The sequence below is a fragment of the Plecotus auritus genome, assembly GCF_963455305.1.
Source record: "Plecotus auritus genome assembly, chromosome: 7".
Lineage (NCBI taxonomy): Eukaryota > Metazoa > Chordata > Mammalia > Chiroptera > Vespertilionidae > Plecotus > Plecotus auritus.
Window position 1 is genome coordinate 116,355,232 of NC_137774.1, and position 22,144 is coordinate 116,377,375.

General features: G+C 42.1%; 1 protein-coding gene across 16 annotated transcripts in view; it reads right to left on the bottom strand.

The window, feature by feature from the left end:
* The window catches only part of PAM (peptidylglycine alpha-amidating monooxygenase), a 290,016-nt gene extending 268,755 nt beyond the window's left edge, over positions 1–21,261 (bottom strand). For 11 of the 16 annotated variants that reach the window (XM_080677812.1, XM_080677811.1, XM_080677810.1 and 8 more), the window contains exon 1: positions 21,031–21,242. The gene's annotated coding sequence lies outside the window, so the exon portion shown is untranslated. Of the gene's footprint in view, positions 1–21,030 lie in introns of all 16 variants that reach the window. The other 5 variants (XM_080677815.1, XM_080677808.1, XM_080677814.1 and 2 more) reach the window with 4 other exon arrangements.
* Between the last annotated feature and the right edge of the window lie 883 nt (positions 21,262–22,144).

Consider the following 22,144-nt stretch of genomic DNA (forward strand, 5'->3'; position numbering starts at 1 on the left):
CTGGAAGATTGTTCAGCTGTCCGGTCTAATTAGCATATTACACTTTTATTATTATAGATACTTGTTAACTCAGATATTTTAGTTTATCGTAAAGAAATGTAAAATTCACAGAAAGCTTTATGTAAAACATATTTTTGCAGCAGTGTGAACCCAGGAAATCTGTCTCCAGGTTCAATGCTCAGGGACAGGACTAGGGATGAGGTTTACACTTAAATACTGATTCCAAAGGCAAAGAACAGCTTTTCAAATTTATCATGTAACAACCATTAAAATTGGTATTCCCAAAGTCTTTTTATTTTGAACTATCAACACCTTGAAATTATTACTACCGAGTTATATGACATAGTTATTGAAGAAGACCTCTTTTTGGTTAAACCATATTAAACCACTGATATTCAAATGTTCATGATATGTTAATATCATGAAATCAAAAGGTAGACACAGATTAAACAAACTGCATCTTGAGTTTGGATAAAACCAAAATTTAAAGTTTACTTTCAGCAAAATAACACATCAATCACATAAATTAATGTAATTACTTGAATTTTATTGGTTTTATAGTCTTGTTGGCATTTCATTTGTAAATTTGTCTTATTTTATAACTACACTAGTGCCCTGGTGCATGGATTCGTGCACATTGAAAAGAAATTAATTAGAAGGTGGCTGGCGGGGTTAGGGTTAGGGTGAGACTGGCCGGTCATGCCCTGAAGCCAACCTCCCTCGATCCCTCCCCGGCCAGCCACACCTGGGATGAGGCCACGACTCGAAAGGCGTCTGTGGAGTGAGCAGGGTCCCTCGGGCAGGTGGGCTCTCTCAGCCTGGCCTGTGGTGATCTTACCAAAACCAGCTCTCTGACATCCCCCAAGGGGTCCCAGATTTCAAGATGGCGGTTCTCAGGTGATGCACCCCGGAATCGGGCTCCCTCCTCTTTGGTTCTAGGGTGCGTCACCCGAGAACCGCCGCAGCCAAGTCACTGCAGCTTGGCAGCTCCTGCGTTGAGCATCTGCCCCCTGGTCATCAGTGCGTGACATACCTACCGGCCGGTCGGCTGGTCAGCTGGCTGCTTAGCCTGTTATACATATAGACAAGTGCTATAAACAAAGACATTTACTCCACATTAGAATGAATATTCTAATATTCATTGTGTGTGTGTGTGTGTGTGTGTGTATATATATATGTGTGTGTGTATATATATATATATATATATATACACACACACACATATATATATAATAACTGGGCATTATACATATATCTATATGTGTATTTGTATATAAGTAACATCATGACAAACATATTAAGTCCAAGTAGAAGTGAGGATGTTTTCCTTTGAAAGGGGCCGATATGTATTTCACACGTTTGAGAACACTGTGCGTATCTCATGAACTGCATAAGCATCCTAGAACATAAATTTAAGAAAAAAAAAATGGTTGCAATCTCCTTCTGCTCTGTTGCACAAACTTGCTTACTGATGGACAATACTAGTGTACAATCATCGTGCTGAGGACAATGGCAAAAGAAAGACCATTTTCCCATACTTTCACATTCCAAAAAAAGTGAATTTTGTGGTTTTCAAGTTTTGGTAAAATGGGGCTACTGGTTTATACTGAAGAGTTATAGAAAGCATTAGAAATATTCTAGGTAAGGTATCCAACATTTAATAATAATAAACCTAATGTTTAGATACTAAGCATTTAACCATGTGGCCAGGCATTTGGTATGCATTTTATATGCATACAACATTTTATATGCAGCATCTCAAAGGATAATGACAACCACCACAGTATATGAAACATGTACCAGCATATTCTGTTTGAAAGATGATCAAGCTAAGGCACTGAGAGGTTCAGGTCTGGTAGCTAGTAAGAGGCCAAGCCAAGAATTGACCCAACTGTCTAACGCCAGGAAGCTAGTTTTCTTTTCTACATAAAACTACCTCAATAAATGGAAGCGATTATTATGATACTGATGTCCACATTTTACAGAATGAGAACACATAAACATTTCTTTTAAACCCAGTCACAGACCTTCTAGTGAACCACAGCCTGCAAGGGGGCCTCTGAGCCACGCGGGTCATAAACTTTTCCAGAATTCCTATTTTTCAATTGGCATTAGGCTTCTCTATAAAATCTGGGGCATACAGTGTAACTTTGTTTTTGAAAGGCTTCAAAATTCTAGCTGACAGCAGTGTAAACATCAATTTCCTCTTCTCAGGATGCTAAAGGGTCACTCCCCGCCCCTGTCTTTCCTCCCTTTGTGTTTCTGAGTTGAAAACTCTGAAAGAAGCCACTGGAGGCATAGGTACACAGTGCTTATGGGAAGGAGCCAAAAATATGGTCACCACCAAGTTTGTTGTTCAGATTTAAAAATGCTTCATTAACATTGCAAAGTTGATGAGTTTAAATCCCAGAAGGGTTATGCTTTAAAAAGTAAAACTACTTTCTTCCCATCTTCTGTTTCCCCTATTAAGAGTGTAGCACTAACAAAGATTTTCAGTTTCATTCCCACCTGGCAAATGGGTTTATTTTCATTTTTAAATGGCATCTGAAATGGTAATTAAAATAGAACTCTAATATTTAGAAATGAAAAAAAAAATAATTGGGTGATATAGTTCCCAACTACCCTTAGAACTTATCCCCCTCTAATTGAGCACCAGTAGTTCCCTCTTATCTGTGGGGGATACATTCCAGGGCCCCAGAAGATGCCTAAAACTGAGGATAATAGTGAATGCTTTATACACTATGCTTTTTCCTATGCATACATTCCTATGGTAAAGTTTAAGTTACCAGGTAGGCACAATAAGAGTTTAATAATAACTAAAAATAAAATGGGACAATTATAGCAATATACTGTAATAAAAGTTATATATATATGTGTGTGTGTGGTCTCTCTCTCAACGTACCTTACTGGACAGTACTCACCCTTCTTGTGATGTGAGATAAGTGCCTGATGAGATTAAGTGAAGTGAGTGATGTAAGCATTGTGACAAAGGGTTAGGCTACTATAAGTGATACTGTTCTAATAATCTGGTTATTATTAACAAGAAAGGACTAAAGAGGAAACTAGATAAAATAGACATGCCATTTACACAGCTTTTCCAGGAACCTGCAGTTAACACTCTCCAAGTCTGTTCCCTACAGATCACTGGGGGAAAGGCCTGGACAATAGACACATGCTGAGTAAGGTCTGGCTGATGTGCTAAGGTGCTTATTTGTCAGTCACACCTGGGAACAAGTCAGTGGCCACTGAAGAGTGAATATTTAAACTCCTGGACAAAGGAGCACTCCCTTGGCTCTCTCTCTCTTGCAGCTTGCCCCTGGCCACTTTACTGGGTAAAAGAGTAAAGGTCAAGCAGTAAATTTTTCACACACAAAAAAGTCCACATAAAGGTTATATGAATAAGCACGTGGGTTGCATATTTTTTCCATTCACATCAGTACAATAACTGAACATGCTATTAAAATTTGGAAGAAAAATTATTGGATGTTATTGCTTCTCTTGATTGGCCCTCTCTACTCTAATTTAAAACAATTTTAAATTAACAGGACTTGCAAAACTCCAAAATAAATATGTATGAACATTCAGAATTTCATACAAATGTTTATATATCTCAGGAAAAATATAAAGAATTCATTTTACCAATTAGATATGTAAGAGCAAGTTTTCTGTATGACATAGGGCAAAATAAGTGAAATACTTGGTAAAAAAATATCTCACTAATTTATCTCTACAAATCATTCTAGTAGCACAGTGTTTGTGATTATCCTTCCTTGTATTTGTATTGAATCAGGGTGATACGGGTTGAATTTTGTGCCGTAAAAAGACGTTAGAGTCTTAACTTCTAGTACCTGTGAATATGACCTTATTTGGAAATAGGATCTCTGCATATAAACAAATTAAGATTAGGCCATTAGGATGGGCTGCAATCCAATGACTCTCTTCTTATAAAAAGGAAGAAGTTGGCCACAGAGACACAGAGGAAAGGCAGTGTGAAGACCCAGAAAGAATGTCATCCACAAGCCAAGGAACACCTGGTGCTAAGAAGAGGAATGGCACAAACTTGCCCTCACAGCCCTCAGAGGGAACTGTGACAAAAAGTAAATTTCTGTTGTTTAAGCCATCCAGATTGTGGTATTTTGTTACTGCGGCCCAGGAAACTAATACACATGCTGTGGATTGAGTTGTCCCAAGCTCGCATGGCATGGCTAAAAGCTCAAGAAGCCTTGCAGAATTCCTGCAGCACACATGTGATTCCATGCTGTATGAATTAGTGTGAAAAACCTGCAGTGTAGAGGAGGATCTAAAATATTAAATCCAATGTCCTGCATGTGTTGAAAACATGTTCTCTGTGTTTTACTTCATTTATTTCTCAACTACACCATAAATGAAATAGGGGATACTTATAATCATCTTACTGACAAGGACAGAGAGTTGAATATTTTGGCCAATGCATACATATACACATGGCAGAGCTAGTATTGGTGCCAAATCTCTTCTAGTAAGAAAGAATGAAATCATAAATATTTTAACTTGGAACAACAGTGGCCCTTTAAAGTAGTGCCTTTTCAAGTGACTCAGGAAGAAAAAAATTATAACCCATAAACTGATCCAGTGATCAAGGTACGATGGAATAAATTGGAAAAAAACAACAACTGGTAGACAAGGTAACTCATAGCTTGTGAACCTGGCCTTGAAGAAAGAGATAGAAGTAGACTAACAGGCAGGAAAGAGGCACCACGGTGATAAATGTAACACCTAGGTGATGAATGTAACACCAAGGAGAAAACAATAAATTATCTAGAAGGCCTATACAGAATTGGAGGAAGGCCTTCAACTGACGGACTAGAGAAGGTCATTGAGGTTTGTATTGGGAAATGCAGTTAAAATAAGGAAAGGGCCCTTCCATTGAGCTGATCAAAAGGTCATCACAGACCTGCTGGACTCGGAGTTATCACTGTCAGTTCTTCATCAGGGTGCGAAGTGATGAAAGAAGCTGTTCCAGCTGCAGCGTTAAAAATAGTGTAGTGGCAGAAGCAACCTGAGACTGCGGTTGGTGCAGTATGTGGTTAGGACTAAAGAGAATATAATGAATCTCTTTAGATGCTTTAAGCTTCAACTACTGGCAAGGCCTTGACACCTGTCTTTCTTCCCTCCTTTCCATATTTGCAGGTATAGTGGCCTTCTTGGTATTCTTTGAGGGTGAGGTGTCCTTTTCCAGCCTCAAGACCTTGCACTTGTTCCCTCCCCACCTCCTTCATTTGGGTCTTTGCTGAAATACCACTTCTTCAGAAAAGTCTTTCTTAACTACCCTTAGAAGAGGACACTCCTCTGTCATTCTCCATTCACTCCTATGGCTTCGTTTTCTTTATAGGACTTACGTTTATCTAAACTGGAAAAGAATGGGACCAAGAGAGTCTGTTTCATTAAAGAACTAGACAAGCACCAGTTCAAACAATTTGCTAGAACTATATAGTTACTAGTGGCCCGGTGCATGAAATTTATGCACTTGGGGCTGTGGGGCGGGGGGGGGGGGGGGGGGGGAATCCCCCAGCCTGGCCTGTGCCCTGTCACAGTGTAGGAGCCCCACAACCCATCGCCCCAAAGAGGTAGTTCCCGCCCACCCATCTGGGGCTTCTCGATGGGTTGCCCCAAAGAGGTAGGCTGGAGCCAGAAGAGGCCTGCAGACCCCCGGGCCACGGTGGACTGCAGACCCCTGGCATAGGTGCCTGGAGTGCTCTGCTGTGACCCCACCCCTGGGCCCGCAGAGGAGGGGCCTCTCCGCGCACCTGCGGACCCCCCGGCACAGGCGCGTGGAGAGGCCTCTCTGCTGTGGCCCCGCCCCGTCCCTGACGCTGCAAGTCCCCACCTACCTGCGCCTGCTGCACATGCAGTCTGCTGATTGGTCATTACTGTGACCGTGTCCCAGTTAATTTGCATATCACCCTATTATTAGTATAGATGAGTTAGGTAATGACAGCAACTAGGTGAAAGGTTACATTTACATATCCTATTAACAACTGCTTGACTCATCAGTCTCCCTGGGAACATTTATCTATGCAAGGAAACTATTCAAACTTTCCTACTTGGCACTTCACTTCATAAAAATTCCCCAGAAAGTCCTTCCTCCCCTGGAAAATGTTTTAAAGACATTTCACTGTGGTTGATTAGGCATACAGTAATAGCTAAGTGAGGCAAGGGCCATGGAGGAAAGGGCATATTATAGAAAGAACTCACTTTGCTCCTGATTAAAGTTACTCATGTGCAACTTGAGGAAATCTACACACTGAAAAATTCTGAGCACCACAGGAAATCATGGGTTAAAGGCTGAGGCCGAATCTGTAACCTTCATTATTACTGTTTTAATCACCTAACACTGGAATCTATGCTCTAGTGGGGGCTCATTCTAAGTTCTCTGGGGAAAGAGCTTACTAGTTTTTGTTTTTGTTTTCTTTCTCTCAGGCTTCTTTTTTTTTTTTTTTTTTTTTTTAACAAATTTTATTGATTTTTACAGAGAGGAAGGGAGAGGGATAGAGAGTTAGAAACATCGATGAGAGAGAAACATCGATCAGCTGCTTCCTGCACACCCCCCACTGGGGATGTGCCCGCAACCAAGGTACATGCCCTTGACCGGAATCGAACCTGGGACCCTTCAGTCCACAGGCCGATGCTCTATCCACTGAGCCAAACCGGTTAGGGCTCTCAGGCTTCTTTTAAAATAAGATGTAACACTGACATGCATGAAAAGCAATCGAGTATCATTTGCTTTCATTTGAACCCATCAGTGACTCATGCAATAAACAGCAAGGCTCCTGCGTTTGTTTCTGAGGTCAAACCAACAATTTCAACTGCATACTCCAGTTTTACTGGAGCCAGTTTTCCAAAGCCAATTTACTACACCCTGCCTGAGGAAGGACTGCATGAAACCGGTGAAAATTCTGATCTTCAGAAATACAACAGACAATGATTATTTCCAATTTCATGCTGTTTGTAGGAAGAGAATGGAGGCACAAGGAAAGAGCTGTACCAAACAAAATTGAAAGGAAACACTGAAAGCAGGCTGAACAATTGAAGTTACCAGATTTGGTTGGGGGAACAGGAGAGGGGAGACTGTAGGGGGGATGACCAACCTTTTTCACCCCTACAGAAATAAAATATTAAAATTCACAATTTAGGAGGAGAAAAATGGCGGCGGAATAGACAGACGTGTTCCAAGCCTTGTCCCGGAGCAGAAAGAAAGAACAGCTGAGGGTCGCACTAGGAGTGTTTATTGGCAAGTTGGGGGACAGCTGAACTCCAGAAGAAGGTGGGAGACTGCTAGACGGGGTTCCCCTGACCTGGCAGCTCCCACTGCGGCTGGGTCCCCTCCCGGAGCTGCGGGCTTGGACGCGGAGTCGCCGCCATCTGGAACCGGAAAGTGGAGCTTATCGGAAGCCTGAGAATCCACAACTGCGGCACCCACGGAACAGCTGTGAGCCCCAGAACAACGCTCCCCAATTGGCGCAAACACACGGGTTCAGAGGAGCTCTACACTCCACCACGGAAAGGTCAGATTTCGCCTAGAATAAGGTGAGGTCTCTGGTCCCAGCGCGAGAGAGGAACGCGCGTTTTGCGGGAGCTGGAGGACCAGGGAAGTCTGTGCCTAGAAAAATCGGTGACTGCTGGGGCTGGCGTGATCTGTGAATGTGGAAGGGGGTCCTCAGAGCTGCTAACAGAAGGGCTCTCTAAAAAGCAACCCATTTTGATCTGAAGTGCAGGGACACCCTAAGAATTTCAGGGGTGTGCTAGACTTACGCGCAGCTACGGAGTGCGCACACTTGGGCTTTTTCCTCTTGAAATTCTTGCTTCTGATTACTAAGCCCAATTCATAGGTTCACCCAGTTGGGGACACCCTGGGAGACTGCAGGGGAAAGTTGTTTTTCTGGAACCTGGGGATCGGAGCGGGGAGTGACCATCGGAGAGCCAGCTCTGAGGCAGCCCACTCCCACAAACCGGCTCTAACACTCCCTAGAGAGGCCATAGATAAACCCGGAAGTCAATCCAGAAACACTGCCACCCAGGGGCTGAATCACAAATTGACTCTTGTGTAATCAAAAATAAAGGAATACGAATTAAGACACACCGCCTGCTTAAAATCAGGACTGGCTTACATCACTGAAGAGCAGTGGAACGCAGGGAACTGCAATACTGTCCGGACTGAGAAACAGGCGTGCCAAACAGAACAACAGAGGAAGTGAATGACCTTCACTACCCCACATTTTATTTTTATTTTTTACTTTTTTATTTTCATTTTTTGCATCTTTTACTCAAGAAACTAATTTTTTTCCTCACTTGATTTTACCTTTTTAATTATTACATTTTTATTTTCAATCCGTATTATTACTACTGCTATTTTATCTTTTTTTTTTTTTTTAAGTGTCATTTTATTTTCTCTTCATTTTGTTTTGGGATTAATGTTCTACATTCTATTTTTATCTTTCCTTTAGCATCATTTTACTCTATCTCAAATCTACCTTTATGCCATCACTCTCTTCCTCACTTTTCCCTTTTCAGTGTCCTGTTTATCTTACCCCTTTCCTGCTTTAGATTTTCCCTATTCTTTCTGTTTACCCCCTTTTAAAATTTCACCCTACTTATATATCTAATCTCCAATCCCCTGCTCCAAGTCCATACACACCTCTCTCTTCGCTGTCTTAACTATCCAAAAAATTGTGTTTCTCTCTGTCCTTTTGTTGTTGTTCGCTTGAATGTAGATTATATCGAATTTTTATGCTTTTTTGTGAGATTGTTTTGCTTATTCTTCTTTTGTTTATTTTTTTGTTTGTTTAGTGCTTCAGCTTTCCCTTGCCTCACTCAATATTAGTTGGTGTTGTAGTTTGTATTAATCCCCAGGTACTTGTTGCTGGCATTTGCTGGGATAAGTGATTGTTCTATTGGAGTTTTATCCCCAATATATATAGTCTGTTTTCCTTTCTCTCTTAGTCTCTTTCTTGTCTCTCTTACTTTTTTTTCTTCTTTTTTTTTTCCCTTTTCCCAATTTCATTTTGACACCCCCCTTTTTTTTTCTTCTTCTTTCTTTCTTTTTCCTCTTCTTCTTTCTCTAATATCCCCTAATTTGCCTTTCTTCGGTGGTCACCTTTATTGGAGGTTATTAATATCATGAATACATTCCTGTTCAGTGCCTTGTGTGTTGTACCTGGTAGTGCTGTATTTTGTGCCTTTAAATTGACGCAGGAGAGAGAGAACTACATAACCAGACACCCAGAGAAGAGAGACCATGGGGAGACAAAGTCACAGCCCGCATATGAAAGAAAAGCAGGCATCACCAGAAAAGGAAGTAAACGAAATGGAAGCAAGCAACCTGCCAGAAAAAGAATTCAGAGAAATGGTCATAAGGTGGCTGAAAAGAATGGAAGACAAATTCGACAATATGAGCAAGAACCAAGAGGAAATGAAGAAGAACCAAGAAGAAATGAAAAATGACATCGCTGCTGTAAAGAACTCAATAGAAAGCATCAAGAGTAGACTAGAAGAAGCAGAGGACCGCATCAGTGAGCTAGAAGACAAGATGGGAAAAAATACCCAAGTAGAGCAACTTCTAGAAAAAAAAATTAAAAGGCAGGAGGAGAGCCTAAGGGAACTTTGGGACAACACGAAACAAAACAACATCCGCATAATAGGGGTTCCAGAAGGAAAGGAAGCTGAGCAAGGAATAGAAAACCTATTTGAAGAAATAATGACAGAAAATTTCCCTGATATAGAGAAGAAAAAACCCACACAAATCCAAGAAGCTCACAGAGTCCCAAGCAAAATGAACCCCAAAAGACCGACGCCAAGGCACATCATAATTAAATTGGCAAACACTAACGACAAAGTAAGAATCTTAAAAGCGGCCAGAGAGAGACAGAAAGTTACATACAAAGGAACCCCCATCAGACTAGCAACTGATTTCTCAACAGAAACTCATCAGGCCAGAAGGGAATGGAATGAAATATACAAAGTCATGCAAAGGAAGGGTCTGAATCCAAGAATACTGTACCCAGCAAGGCTGTCAATCAAAATTGAAGGTGAAATCAGGAGCTTCACAGACAAAAAAGGACTAAGGGAATTTATTACCACCAAACCAGCAATGCAAGAAATGCTAAAGGGTCTGCTGTAAAAAAAAAAAGAAATAGGAAGCGAAGAAGGAACACAGGTGTAAAGAATAGGAATGGCGACAAATAAGTACCTATCAATAATAACTTTAAATGTAAATGGATTAAATGCCCCAATCAAAAGACATAGGGTAATGGATTGGATAAGAAAACATGACCCATATATCTGCTGTCTACAAGAAACCCACCTCAGAAAAAAAGACACACACAGACTGAGGGTGAAGGGATGGAAAAAGGTTTTCCAGGCAAATGGAACTGAAAAAAAAGCTGGGGTAGCAATACTTATATCTGACAAATTAGATCTCAAAGTGAAGGACATAACAAGAGATAAGGAAGGCCACTTCATAATACTAAAGGGAGCAATCCAACAAGAAGAAATAACTCTGGTAAACATATATGCACCCAATACAGGAGCACCCAAATACATAAAAAAACTCCTGGAGGATATCAAGGGAGAGATTGACAGCAATACAATCATAGTAGGAGACTTTAATACCCCACTATCACCATTGGACAAATCCTCTAAGCAAAAAATCAGCAAAGAAACATCAATCCTAAATGACTCACTAGACCAGATGGAATTAATTGACATCTTCAGAACATTTCACCCCAAAGCCACAGAATATACATTCTTCTCAAGTGCACATGGGTCATTTTTAAAGATAGACCATATGTTGGGACATAGGCAAAGTCTCTTCAAATTCAAGAAGATAGAAATCATATCAAGCATCTTCTCAGACCACAGTGGCATAAAACTGGAAATCAACTACAATAAAAACAACCCAAAGAAGTCAAACACATGGAGGCTAAACAGCATGCTATTAAACCATGACTGGGTTACCAGAGAGATCAAAGAAGAAATAAAAAACATCATGGCAACAAATGACAATGAAAACACTACAATCCAAAATCTATGGGACACAGCGAAAGCAGTCTTGAGGGGGAAGTTCATAGCTCTACAAGCCTACTGCAAAAAACAAGAAACAGGGGTAATAAATTACCTAACCCAACAACTCAAAGAGTTAGAAAAAGAGCAACAAGAAAAGCCCAGTGTAAGCAGAAGGAAGGAAATAATAAAGATCAGAGCACAGATAAACGACATAGAGACCAAAGAAACAATACAAAAGATCAACAAAACCAAGAGCTGGTTCTTTGAAAGGATAAACAAGATTGATGAACCTCTAGCCAGGCTCACCAAGAAGCAAAGAGAGAGGACCCAAATAAACAAAATCAGAAATGAAAGAGGTGAAATAACAACAGATCCCGCCGAAATACAAAGGATTGTTAAAAAATACTACGAACAACTCTATTCCAACAAACTGGACAACCTGGAGGAAATGGACATATTCCTAGAAAAATATAACCTTCCAAAACTCAATCAGGAAGAATCTAAACAGCTCAATATGCCAGTAACTATGGAAGAAATTGAAGCAGTCATCAAAGAGCTCCCGGCAAACAAAAGCCCGGGGCCAGACGGCTTCACAGGAGAGTTTTACCAAACATTCAAGGAAGAAATAAAACCTATCCTCCTCAGACTATTCCAAAAAATTCAAGAGGAAGGAACACTTCCAAGCTCCTTCTATGAAGCCAGCATCACCCTAATACCAAAACCAGATAAAGACAACACAATGAAAGAGAATTACAGGCCAATATCCCTCATGAATGTAGATGCCAAAATCCTCAACAAAATTCTAGCAAATCGGATCCAGCAGTACATCAGAAAGATCATACACCATGACCAAGTAGGGTTTATCCCAGGAATGCAAGGATGGTTCAATATCCGAAAATCAATAAATGTGATACATCACATAAACAAATTGAAAGATAAAAATCACATAGTCATATCAATTGATGCAGAAAAAGCATTTGACAAAATCCAACACCCTTTCTTGATAAAAACTCTCAACAAGGTGGGAATAGAAGGATCATACCTCAACATAATAAAAGCTATATATGATAAACCCACAGCTAACATCATACTCAATGGGCAAAAACTAAAACCATTTCCCCTAAGAACAGGAACAAGACAAGGATGCCCACTCTCACCACTCCTGTTTGACATAGTACTGGAAGTATTAGCCATTGCAATTAGACAAGAAGAAGAAATAAAAGGCATCCAAATTGGAAAAGAAGAAGTAAAGCTGTCCTTATTTGCAGATGACATGATATTGTACATAAAAAACCCGAAAGACTCTATAAAAAAACTAACAGACTTAATAAATGAATTTGGCAATGTAGCAGGATACAAAATTAACGCCAAGAAATCTATGGCATTTCTATACACCAACAGTGAACTTACAGAAAGAGAGACTAAAAAAGCAATCCCATTTTCCATCGCACCAAAAAAATTAAGATACTTAGGAATAAACCTAACCAAGGAGGTAAAAGACCTATATGCGGAAAACTACAGGACACTGAAAAAAGAGATAGAGGAAGATGTAAACAGATGGAAGAACATACCATGTTCATGGATTGGTAGAATCAACATCATCAAAATGTCCATACTACCCAAAGCAATCTATAGATTCAATGCACTCCCCATTAAAATACCAACAGCATATTTCACAGACCTAGAAAGAACTCTCCAAAAATTCATCTGGAATAAAAAAAGACCCCGAATAGCCACAGCAATCCTGAGAAAGAAGAATAAAGTAGGAGGGATCTCAATACCAGATTTCAAACTGTATTACAAAGCCACTGTCCTCAAAACAGCCTGGTACTGGCACAAGAACAGACATATAGATCAATGGAATAGAATAGAGAATCCAGATATCGACCCAAACCAATATGCGCAATTAATATTTGACAAAGGAGGCATGAGCATACAATGGAGTCAAGACAGTCTCTTCAATAAATGGTGTTGGGAAAACTGGACAGATACATGCAAAAAAATGAAACTAGATCACCAACTTACACCATACACAAAAATAAACTCAAAATGGGTACAGGACTTAAATATAAGACGGGAAACCATAAAAATACTAGAGGAATCCACAGGCAGCAAAATCTCAGACACATGCCAAAAGAACTTTTTCAGTGATACTGCCCCTAGGGCAATGGAAGCCAAAGAGAAAATAAACAAATGGGACTACATCAAAATAAAAAGCTTTTGCACAGCAAAAGAAACCATCAACAAAACAACAAGAAACCCCACTGTATGGGAGAACATATTTGCAAATGGTATCACTGATAAAGGTTTAATTTCCAACATCTACAGGCAGCTTATACAACTTAATAAAAGGAAGATAAATGATCCAATAAAAAAATGGGCAACGGACCTAAATAGAATCTTTTCGAAAGAAGACAGAAGGAAGGCCAAGAGACACATGAAAACATGCTCAAAGTCACTTATTATCCGAGAGATGCAAATCAAAACGACAATGCGATACCATCTCACACCTGTCAGAATGGCTATCATCAACAAATCAACAAACAACAAGTGTTGGCGAGGATGCGGAGAAAAAGGAACCCTCGTGCACTGCTGGTGGGAATGCAGACTGGTGCAGCCACTGTGGAGAACAGTATGGAGTTTCCTCAAAAAACTGAAAATGGAACTCCCATTTGACCCAGTAATCCCACTCCTAGGAATATATCCTAAGAAACCAGAAACACCAATCAGAAAGGATATATGCACCCCTATGTTCATAGCAGCACAATTTACAATAGCTAAGATTTGGAAACAGCCTAGGTGCCCGTCAGCAGATGACTGGATCAGAAAACTATGGTACATCTACACAATGGAATACTATGCTGCCATAAAAAAGAAGGAATTACTACCATTTATAGACACCTGGATGGAATTAGAGAACATTATGCTAAGTGAAATAAGCCAGTCAATGAAAGAAAAATACCACATGATCTCACTCATTTAGGGATAAAAAACATTATAAACTGATGAACCAAAAGATAGTTACAGAGGCAGTAAAGCATCAAACAGAGTGTCTAATTACAGCGGTAAGGTTAGGGAGAGGTGGGGGAAATAAGAGATCAACTGAAGGACTTGTATGCATGCATATAAGAGTAACCAACGGATGCAAAACATTGGGGGGTGAGGGCAGGTATGGGAGTGGGGTGGGGGGGGCAATGGTAAGATATGTACACATATAATACCTTAATAAAAATTTGAAAAAAAAAAAAAAAAAAAATTCACAATTTAAAAAAAAGACATTTACCAAAGCAGCACTGAAGCACTAAATGGAGTGAAACCTCACTAATGAGAAATGTATGCAAGGGACTCTACATTGGTCCAAATACTAACAGCACAGGAGTCTGGCTCTCTCAGAATGGACTGAAATTGAAGAAGTATCTGTGTAAATAGACGTTGCTTGATGCAATTAGTAGTGCAAACAAGAAGTATATGTTTAACCTACACAAGTTTTCTTTAAACACCATAGAATCCACCAATTACACGCAAACAATCATCCTGCTACTTGGAAATTAACATATCTCTTTACAAAAGTTCCCCTCAAAGACTTCTAAAAGGTAGCATCCTTAGCAGGGTCTGGGTTATGTATGTTAGCACTCAAAAATAATAAATTCAACTTTCAAACTATCCTAAAATTCAGATTTTTAAAAACCTCTAATTAGTCTTCATGTAAATAAACTTTTACCACACTAGAAATAAGTACTATTTTAAAGCAAATTTCTTTGGCACAGGTAAATATAATTCGTAATATCTGAAGTTTTCGTTAAAGCTCTTTCAGCCACGGAAATAGACGGCTGTAGTACAATTCTTCAATAAGGGCCTCTGCCTTCATTTAAAAAAATCTCTACGTCCATCTTTTATTTTACTATGTTAAAACTACTGACTAAGCAGTCAACCTCACATTCAATGCAGGTAAAAAAAATCTATATATATAAAAGCCTCTCTATATAAAAGCCTAAGCGACCGTCGCAACCGAAACAACCAAATGGACAACTGAACAGGCTGCGTGAGGCGACCAGGCCAGCAGGGGGGTTAATGAGGGATGACCAAATGACTGAACAAGCAGGCTGTGTGGGGCGACCAGGCTGGCAGAGGGGTTAGTGAGAGACAACTAAACAACTGAACAGCAGGCTGCGCAGGGCAACCAGGCCGGCAGGATGGGGCAATGAGGGGTGACCAGGCTGGCAGAGGGGGGCAGTAAGGGGCAAACAGGCTGGCTGGGGGGAGGGGGGCAGTTGGGAGTGACCAGGCCGGAGGGGAGCAGTTACGGGTGACCAGGCCGGCAGGGGGGGGCAGTTGAGGGTGACCAGGGTGGCAGGGGGGACAGTTGGGGGTGACCAGGCCAGCAGGGGGGGCAGTTAGGGGTGATCCGGCAGATGAGCAGTTAGGAGCCAGTGGTCCCGGATTGTGAGAGGGATGTCCGACTGAGGGATGTCCGACTGCCGGTAGTCGGACATCCCCCAAGGGGTCCTGGATTGGAGAGGGTGCAGGCTGGGCTGAGGGGACTCCCCCTCCCCCCCCACACACACGAATTTCGTGTACTGGGCCTCTAGTAAAAAAATAAAAAACAAACAAACTTCCCTCTGTGGCTGCAGCTGCTATTGGCTGGGCCTATAAAATGACAGAAATAATGATAGAAACAATGTGCTTTCGCTTCCCAGTACTTGTGGTCTATGCCCTCCCCAAAATGAGCTTCCCCCTTGTGGCAGGGAAACGGATCTGCTGCTGTTACTGTTTCTTGGCACTGTCCTGCACCTCTACTGTGTCATTTAAAATTGTGCTTTCCAGTACGCCTTTTTTTTTTCTTTTTGAGCCCAGTTCCTTCTTGTCTCGAGGCTGACCTCTTATAGTCCCTGAACAGGAGCCATATGGAAATCGTGTTACTGCCCTCCCTCCTTTCTGTTCAGGCAGCACAGCTGGGCTGCAGCAGGCCCTGTGTGGGTGCTGCTGGACTGGTCCTGCTCCAGGATCACGCTGTGAATGTGTCGCTCTTGTCCTTTTATGTTAAGCATGGCTGGTAGATGAGCTGAAGACAGTGTTCAGAAGTTCAAGCTCCTTTGGGCACAGATCCTAATCTCAGTCACACATGATTTTGAGGAAACCATATATATGTACAACTTCTGTTTCCACATGGCCCCAGTCCGCTTAGTCTCCAAATTGACACTGTAGATGCTTTTCTACTTCCTTCCCCCCGCACCCCCCCCCCAACAGGCCTGAACTAAATACTGTACTTGTTATCCAAACTGAAATATTTCCTTTACATAAAGGAACTCATGTGAACCTAACACGAAAATAAGCATGCTTTTTATGGTGTCAAAATCAACCACGTCTACTCACCCAGGAACACACGAGAAAATCTAAACCTTTGTCCACCAACATCTGATAGAACTTTCTGCAATGATGGAAATGTTCTGTAACTGCTTTGCCACTACAGTAGCCACTAGCCACATATGACTATTAAGTACATGCAATGCAGCTAAGGTGACTGAGGAATGAACATTTTCTATTTCAATTAATTTACACTTAGACATTGTGGCTAGTGGCTATAAAGGATATTAGAGTTTACCCTACTTGCAAGTGAACAAATAAGCATGCCACAGCTTCATGGATGCTGGGAGAAGGCATGTAATTTCTGGGGCGGAGACAAAGGACTACATTACTCGCAGAAATAGTAGCAGGAGTATTAGCATATCTGTACCAATTCTCTGAAACCTAATTCCCATAGTATGATGTGAAGAAGGGTAGGTGACACCTACACACTAAATGATTTGCATTACAGAAGGGGAACCTAGCTTAGAGTACCCAAATCTTCTACACTAGACCGGAAGCCTACTTGCCCTTTGCTCCAGAGGAAAAACTACCTCTATTTTCCAAGGTTGTCTGCTATGTACCAGTAAGTGTCCTTGAATAGACAGTTTAGAATGAAAGCAGTCAGTGCCTCTGCAATGACTCTGCTCATAGAAACCTGAGTGATTAATGGAGAATTACCTCCAACAGTGGAGGCATCATACATATCTCCGAAACCCACCCATCTCTCCCCATCCTGCTCAAATACCTGGCTTTTAGCCATATTTATTTCTTGCTCAGACCATTACAATAGTTTCCTAAATGGTTATCACCATGGTCTGTTCCCAGGCGTTCTATTCTCCATACAATAGCCAGAATGTACCTTGTAAACACAAATCTCATCATGTCACTTTTGTTTCAGTCTTTGACGTCACCTGTTGTTTTCAGAATTAACCCAACCCTCCTCAGCCAGCTCCACAGGCCCTGAATGATAGAGCTCTGCCCATATCTGTGGGCACTTCCCTTGCTTCCCCTTCTAAGATGCATCCTTTTAGCCACATGAAACCTTTTTCATTTCCTTAAATGCAGAGGTCATAAAGTGGTGGCCCTGGGTTGAATTCCAACTACAAATTGGCTCAGACAATCATTTAAAAAGCATTTGGGCCATTTCACAGTTTAGGAGATTTCACTTTTATAAAAAATGAATTTTTTCTTTTAAAATCATGGCATCTGGCGATACCTGGCCTGCAACTGAACCTGACAATACTTGGCTGGAACTGAGTATCTACTGTTCCTTACAAAGCCTGGGCTCTCCAGGTTGCCACACTGCTCTCTCCTATGACGATTTATTTATTCTTTACGTTATTTACCTGACTCCCATCCTAATGTATCATGCTCTGTTCCCCTTGGTCTGGAACACTCTTCATTCTTCAACTTCTTCACCTGCTATCACTTATTCTTCAAGTCTGAGTGTATTCATGGGAAGTTTTCTCTGACTACCACCAACCCTAATTAGGATGACATGATGCACCACATGACAGCCATCCATTCAGGGGCCTATCATCCCATCCCACCTGTCTTCTGTGTGGTTCTCTGCTTTACCCCATCATGGCACAACATAAGATTGCAATTTTCTGTTCTCTCCTCAGACTTCTAGATCATGAGAGAGTGACTCTGTCTTGTACACCATTTATACCGGTGCATAGAAAGAGGCCCAACAACCCATAGGAGGAGCTCAATAAACACTTGTTGAATAAATAAATTAAACAAAAGTTAGCTGAGGAATTGACAATTCAAAATATTTCGGATGTGTTTATGTTTTTATGTATTTTTTTTAATTTGGACATTTAAAATGTCATCCCCCCACCCTCAAGAAACTGAAATAACTACTTGAGTAGTAAACACATAATAAACAACCAGCAATATGTAAGCACTTCATATCAATTAGTTCATTTAATAATTACAACAGTCCTTTGAGTTAAGTACATCTATTATTTCCATTTTGGATATGAGGAAACTGAGGACTTGGGAGGTTAAGTAACTTACCAGGGGTTACATGACTAGAAAATGCCTGGGCAGAACTCCAACCTAGCCCATTAGAACCTGAAGCCAAAATTTTTAGCCATATACATTTATAAATGTGAGATTTTAAATGTGGCCTGGATAAAAGACCACATATAAAAGGAGAAGCTATAGAACTATTTACTAGGCAATCGAAATTATAGTTCCACTCCTGCCACTAACTAGCTGGCTGTTCAACCTTAGATAAGATGGTCTTATTTTCAAATCAGTACAGTAACTTGTAGAAGATAAAGATGACTGAAACTTCTCTCAAGAGACTTCAGAGTACATGACACCGCCACCTACTTTATTCAGAGCCCTTTTTTAAAGCTATTTGTATGTGCTTTTAACAATTAACTTTTACTGGCTAAAGGAGTTAAAGGGGTGAAGAAAGTTCTTATACATGAAAGAAGCTTTCTGGCTTAATATTCTTATTATACCAAACCACACGGTTTTCAAGGCAGTGACAGGATCTTTAATCTCATTTCACAAAGAAGAAAACAAAGATTTCAGAGCAATAGGCCAAGTGTAATGTTAACTTCACATTCCTCACGCTGTCCCTCAAAGTGCCTTGTTTCACTGTGTGAACTGAATCAAAGTTCTCAAAGTCCAGTACTGTATATAATAAAGACTAAGCAATTCTATACATATCCAACAGATGGAGGGATTCTTCAAATAAGCAGGAAAAAAAATCAGAGATGTCACTGAGTTACAACACATACAATCTAATCCAGTTAATCTTTTCCAGGTGGAATTCATGCCCATCCCTTTCGCCAAGCCAGATTTTATTTTTAATGGCTAAAAACAAAACAAAACAAAAAACTCTCAGTAAGAATCTTTTAAGTCAAATTTCCAGAGTCAATCCAGGGCCCATCAGCCCATTAGGGTTCAAGTTTCAACTTACTGAAAATATTACATTCAATCTCAATTTTCTTCTATGCTTTATAACATAATTTCATTTTTCAAGGAGTGGAGAAAAAATTGCACCCATAAATTGACTTATTAACTTAAATTAGAATTGCAATTTCTACAGCTTTCAACATTTGTTACCAAATCATACATGGATGAATGTTCTTCTGAGCTTTCGTTCTACAAATAAAGATTTTATTTCCAAGTATGCCTCCCATTTTAAGTAGGAGCATTTGAAATTTTATTTCAGAAAACACGCGCTTAGCTAAACTTATTATTTGTTCACTAAATAATGATCTGACAGGGCCTTCAATAATTGTTTCTTCCCATCATTCTACTTGCCACATGTAGTCATTAGGATATACTTAATGTCATAAAAAATATGAAATAAAAATATTAGTCTCTAAGTTAGATTGGAAGTCCCTTTAGACTTTGAGTAAGGAAGATACCAGTTTTCTAGATTTATCTTTAAAAGTGCAACACTGCACAACACAGGAACTCATGAACTGTCTATTAAATCAGGAGTTCGTGATAGGACTTAACTATTTAATATGAAGTCTAAAGCTGACTTCATTAGTCCACTTACTAAAGCTGACTTTATTAGTCCACTTTCTTCATAAAATAATTAGAATAGTGCTAAGAACGCTTGTGCCTGTGATTTTAAATTGAAAATTTTACAAATGATAGGGCACCTGTTGGTTGTTTGAGCTAAATAGCTGAGGTTTACAAAAACAAAGGTCTACTTCCTGAGTTGTTTAAAATTAAAAGCAAATACAAATTTGCACTTAAGATGGAAGAGCGATAGTAAAGATTGGTAAACACCTAAAGCAAACACCTAATAAGTTTATTTCCAAAGACTGGGGCCCATATTGATCTTCTGCTATTTGAGTTCTTGTAACCATAGAAAGATGCAAGGTCCAGCTTTGAACACAGAATTAGGTGGGATTTCAATACTAATGACCAGATCCAGAAACAGGAGTCTTTTATCCCAACAAAGCTGCTTACCAAATCAGGTAGAGACATCTAAGCAGAAGGATCTGACCTCAGAGGATTAGAACACAGGACCTGCCATCAGGCCACTTGAGAAGACCAGAGACGGTGGTCAAAACAAAATCAAGTAATAAGATACTTAAGGCATTCCACTGGGATGGTTGGTTACAACAACCCTCAGCATGGGCAGAGCAGGCGCGCATTTTGCAGCCAAGAACACTGAGGGGCCAAAAGGCCATATTAATGGGAAGGAGACTGAAACAGGACAGAAATCCCTGTTTAACTCCAAGTGGTGGATACTTTCCATCCTGCCTCTGCGATCACTCTTGGCCGGCGCATTCCACTCTAAGGCTGGCAAAAGGGCAGGAAGGAGAGCAGAGCTGGCAAGACCGGAGGTGAGGAGGACAGGAGGGGTGAGTCACCCCTCGCGAACTGGTCAAGGCCGAGCTGGTGGTGAGAGGGATGAGAGAGAGGTTTGGGGAGCGCGAGGAAGGCTCAGTCCCCGCGACCCTCCCTGGCCGCGGCGCTGGATTCCCCGCGACCCGAGCAGCCCGGGAAGAAATCCACAACCGCCTCTGGCGCCAGGCGCCGTGGGAGCGGAGGTGGCAGGATCCCTGTCCCGGCCCCGCATCTGCCCAACTTGCTGAACCCCCTTCCGCGTTCCCACCCTCACCCTAGCCCTGCCCGCCCCGCGGCGGCGACACCAACCTGCGCGGCCGCGGGCACTGGCACAGCCGGGACGGAAGCCCGAGCCTGCGGGCTGCGGGCGGCGGAGCGGGGCGCGGCGGGCGGAGTTAGTTGGAGGCTCGGGCTCCAGGGCGGGGACAGGCTGAGCACGCGGCGCTCCCTCCTCCTGGCGCGCGCGGCCCAACCCCGTCCGCCGCTCGCCCCGGACTCCCCGGGACAGCTCCCAGTCCCTCCCCCGGGAGGCTCCGCGGCGCTCCAGCCCGCCCCGCGCTTGGCGCCACCGCTCCGCCCCTGCCACCCGGCACGGTGGCCGCGGGGTTGGGAACGAGGTCCCCGCCGTCACCTCCTAGTCGCTTGCAGCTTCCCGGGGTTTGGACTCACGTGCGCGCAGGAGGTGGCCAGGAGCTGGAACTCTCGCCTGGGAGCCCCAGGGAAGGGGGTGAAGGCCGGGCCTGAAAGTCTGGCACCCTTTGCTCCGCCCCGGTCCCACGTCCCAAAATGTAGCCCTGCGAGGTGGCCACGCCGGCTGCCCGGGGAGAGGCCGAAAAAAAGTCCGACCCTCCCTCTGCACAGCGCGGGTGGGAGGATATTTCCCGTCCCGGTTGGGGACTCCGGCAAAGAAAGTGTGCAGAACTGGCAGGCGGGGCACCGGGGTTGAATCTGTGAAAAGGTGACACGTCCATTCACATACTCACCCCGCCGGGCCCCTGGATTTAGGCCGCTTGGCTCAGGTGCTCTTAGTGCTTCTTGCTGGCACCCCTGGCCTGGGGGACCCTTTCTGACTCCTGACCTAGCTTGTATTCCCACCTCTGCCTGCACCATCCCTTTTTTCCTAAAACCTTTTTATTTTAAGTTGGCACTCGACCACTTCTCCCCTAAACTGCAGACAAGAAACCCGGGAGCCAACTCCCTCCCCGCCTCATCCCAAAGCAGGAGAAAACCGGGATCTGGGAAGTTCCAACCGTGAGGTTTTATACCCAAATGGCTTAAAGCTGTGTTACTGACCCCACACACAGATTGATATACCTTTAATTCGAGGGTGTTTGTCACTGCCTTTAACCCCCTGCTTGAGTGTGCTCACCGCGCCTCTTCCTCTCCAACTCCAGCTGCCTTTCTTGTCCCCAAGTCTCATCCT